Raw genomic sequence first — 4902 nt, forward strand, 5'->3', positions numbered from 1 at the left:
ACCAAAAAACAGATTTAAGGAAATCCTGATCAAAATACCATTAGTAAAACTCATAGGAGGAGGGAAACCAAACCTAAAATTCATTTGGAACAACTTGGAAACCTAACAGAAACAAAAGGAATTCCATGACTTGAAATTACGCTACAAACCTACCAAGATAAAAACAGCATTGTAATGGGGAAAGAAAATACCTGAAGATCAATGGAAAAGATTAGAAGATGAGGAAACAACTCTGATCACACTCAACCACCTTAGCCAAACACCTTCACTGGAAAAAAGATAACTTCTTCAATAAATGGTGTTGGAAAAATTACCTTCCCACATGCTAAAGATTAAACCTAGATATATATCTCTTGTCATATGTTAAACTAAAACTGAAATGGTTTAATGATCTAAATATTAAAACAAAACATTTAAGTTGCTGGAAGATAGGATCAAAAAAGAGTTCTTGAAGATATTTGATTAGGGAAAGACCTTATGAACAGAATACTGTTCACATGGGAAGTAGTACAAATAATCAACAACTGGGATTTCCTCTTTTGAAAAGCTTTTGCACAGCATAAGAACCACCAACAGAGTGAAGAGACAACACACAGAGTGAGGAAAAAATTTTACCAGCAGTTACTGAGACAAAGGTCTACTATCTAGAATATGTAAAAAACTCAAATAATCAGACCTCCCAATTTTAAAGAACCAATCCAAAAATGGGCATGTGAAATGCATAGACATTTCTCAGATGAAGAAGTACAAACAGTAAATAAATATATGAAAATATGTTCAACATCACTGATTATTTGAGAAATGAAATTTAACAACACAGATTCCATCTCATTCCAGACAGAATGGCCACCATCAATAAATCAACCAATAACAAATGCTGGCAAGGATGTGGGGAAAAAAAGGAATCCTTTTCTACTCTTGGTGAGAGTGAAGCCTCATACAATAATTGTGAAAATTTGTATGAAGATTCTTCAAAAAGCTAAAAGTAGAGATTCCATTTGATCCAGATATCTCCCTTCTTTTATCTCCCCAAAAGAATTAAAAGCATCGTACTGGGCGGGGGATTTAGCTGAGTGGTTCCAGCGCCTGCCTCACAAGTGCAAGGACCAGAGTTCAATCACTGGTACCAAAACAAAACAAAACAAAAAGCATCATACTACATTATATATGAACACTAATGTTTATAGCCACACAGTATGTGCGCACACACACACACACACACACACACACCATGAAATAATATTTGCCATAAAGAAGGATAAATTTGAGACCTTTCTAGGTAGATGGATTCATCTTTTTTTATTGAGTTTATTGGTACAATCTAGGTCTACAATATAGTTACATTCATTACTGGAATCCTGTAGCTTTACATGACAGGTCCTGTTTCTCATTTTTTCCCCTTGTCCTTGCCCTCAATGGATTCATCTTAAGGTCATATTCTTAACTAAAATAAATGGGACATATATGTTTAAATATCACATTATTTCTCTGGTGTGAAAAACTAAAAGTGTAAATAAGGACCAAAATATATGGTAGATATTAGTAAATAGGAAGAAAATGTTCAAATGGGAGTGGTACAATGGAGGGAGGAGGGGAAAAGAAAGTAAGGGAAAAAGAGAATACAAGAAATAAAATGGAAACAAAACTTTTTAAATAAGGAGAAGAAGAGATGTTTAAGGGAGAGGAGGGGGCTGGAGTAAGAGCAGAATCAAATTATACTATGTAGAGATACAAATTCCATATAATGAATGTGACCATTATGTGTTTATAAAGTGTACTGATAAAACCAATTACTGAAAACATGATGAGAAGATGGGCAAGAAAGATTATTATATTCTCTAACACAACATTTAATTGTATGAAGTTCTTTAAAGGTGCACTTGTTCTGATGAATCCCAATTTTATTCCCAACCCCATTGCACAGGATGGAATCATAATTTCTCAAGATGAAAACAAAATGAATACCACAGGATAAGGCTTCTTTGTGTCCTAAAGGAGATGAACACCTCATGGACTTATTAAAAGGTTTTATTTCCTCAGGAATATTTTGAACATTCATCTTTAAATGGACAAAATCCAGGGATAATTCACTTTTCATCTTAATTTCCAAAGGGAATTTTTCCTCAAAGGAATGAAAGTCAGGTTGCATAATTGCTAATTCTAATATTAAAATGAAATGAATGGGAGAACTCTATTTTTCTTCTTTCTAATTAGAAATCACTTTTGATCATATTTTCTTAGATTTATTTTATTTTAAATTTTCAAAATAGCAAGAATAAATAAATTTGAGTGTTCTCTCCACAAATAAATAAGTGTTTGACATGGTGGATATGCTTTTTACACTCATTTGGCCTCACATTTTATACATGGATGATTTCTCAAATTATTTTTTCTTGAATTCTTTTTCCATCCTTATTTTTCTTACTCATTTATTTTTTTCTCCAAAGGGGACCTCTAAGAAGATGAGGCAAAAGCCAAGTAGGATAACTCTTCTTTTCTCAGGAGGCTTCACCCTGGACTACTCTCATGGTGAACAAGATTTCAGAGTCTGTCCTTCGATTTAGAGTCCATTTATTATTTTTGTCAGTACACCAAAAATAAGAAAAGACAGTTACTTAGAACATAAGAGAATGTGAATGACAAATTAATATTGTTTATTGAGACATATAACTGCCATACTAAAGAACTAATGCTATAAATGATGGCAATTATATAACTCTGAGTAAAATGACTTGCTAAGTCCACTAATATTGGTCCACTCAGTCAATATGGGTTCAAATCATTCCTTACTTTGTTCATTATATACAATACTCTACTCCCTCCCAGTCCTGATTCTTTGATACTTTTTTCCCAGTTTTATACTCTTATTTACTACCAAATGAAATTAGAATGCTAATTTTAAATTAGCATACCTCAACAGCTAGTGGTGCTCTGAAGCAAAGTACTGGTACACAATACCACAGAAATATTACTTACAACGTAGTTACAAAGCAAGGGAAAATGTACATTATGTATCATAAACAGTCTTTTGTACATTAATATCTAATAAGCTTTGAACTCCATATCTTGTAACATAATGTTTAAATATGAAATGATTATAGAAATGTATAATATTTATGCATTTTATTTTATGGTACATTGCTTGTGTTAAATTAGATTTTTATTTCTATAAAGAAAAAATTCTTTTTAACAATATATTTTTATAAATTGAAGATTCTTATGGAGACATCCTTACCTGGAGTGCATTTTTTAAAAAATTCTGGGAGTTTGTGTGTGTTTGCAGGGGCAGAGATACATACAGATAGATAAAGAGACAGAGAGACAGAAAAGAAGATAAGCAGCTAAAGTTCATAGTTAAATGAAGTCTTAAATTTACATTTTGCTTTTACTTGTAGTTCAACAAAATATGTTTAATGTAAATACTGTTAATTAACTAGGAACTACAATTAGGAAATATTTGCTGCCAACTAATATCACACAAGAGTGTAAAATCATATAAGTACAATATGTAATTTAGGAGAACTACACATCACATCATGAAAAATGTCCAAAATGAATTTTTACTGAATTTTGGGATCGGAATGGGACATAAGTTGCATAGAGCCATTGTTCTGGTTGTAGGTCCCAGCTTTCCCCTCCATTCCTAATTCCTCTAAAAGACCCTTTTCATGGTGTTATCAATTTAATTGCTCTTTGTCCTTCTGCTATTTTCATAGGACCTAAGAAAATCAGATCACATTTCTAAGTTTTCCAGTTATTCACCCCAGTTAATGGGAATTCTGACTCTGCATCCAAAAATGTTCTGATCTCAGCTAGGCTTTGCTTCTAAACTTCCTACCAAATTTAGCACCTACTATAGGTTATATCAAACCATCCCCCATGTCAAGAAGTCCTCCATTCAACCTCTGATGTCACTAATAGCAGGTGTCATTTTCTTATTTAATGGAGAAAAAAAAATTTGGAAATACTTAAAAGAGTCAGGAAGATTTCACCCTCACAGTGAAGGGTGATCCAGTCTCTTGGATTTGATTTCCACTTCCTCCATGAATTGTGACTCAGGTCATTCTCCCTTCTCATTTTCTTGACTCTTCTCCGCAGGCTTTTTATTATCAAAGCAAGGGGAAATTTTTGCATACTTTTACAAGGATTAATGGCAATGTGTCTTCTATGGTGATTGATTTTTTAAATTTAAATATGCACCATATATTTTGATCACTACCTGTTTGATCAAACATTTCTGGCAATTTTTGTCAACTGAAAACCTTAGCATGTCTTCATTTTTCTTATTCATTAGATATGTCCTGGTTCAACTTCTGGCTTTGCCCAAAGTCAAAATGAATAAGAAAAATAAACATTTTCAAATGATTCAGAGCATCAAGTCAGTCATAACAGGGTAACTAAAGAGAAAAAAAAAAGAGGACTTCAAGAACTGCTTCAGATAGTGGCAGGAATGATATTTATTTTGAGGGGCCTGATGGTAATGGATTTTCTTTTTAATTAATTTTATTGGTACACTTTAGGCATACAATATAATGACATTCATCACTGGAAATGTGTACCTTTATGAAATCTATCTTGGATCTTATTTTCCCCCATTCCCCTGCCCTCCCTTCAACTCCTCCACCACTCACTATTTTCAAAGACTTTATTTCCATTTTCCTTACTTATAATGATTTTATTCCCTTCTTTCCTTTTCCATATCCCTCCCACTTCCCCTTCCTCTTTGCCTTATTTTCCTTATTTCATAATATCTATTAAATCTTTTAGTCTTTATTTATACTTTCAGTTTCTCACACCAGAGAAACAATTCAGTATTTACACCTGTGTGTCCTACTTATTTCACCTAGGAGTATTGCCTCAGTGCACATTCATTTAGCTATAAATGCCCCTAATTTCTCATTC

Source organism: Fukomys damarensis, unplaced genomic scaffold (assembly GCF_012274545.1).
Source record: "Fukomys damarensis isolate Sample0158 unplaced genomic scaffold, DMR_v1.0_HiC HiC_scaffold_16, whole genome shotgun sequence".
In the NCBI taxonomy this organism is placed as follows: domain Eukaryota; kingdom Metazoa; phylum Chordata; class Mammalia; order Rodentia; family Bathyergidae; genus Fukomys; species Fukomys damarensis.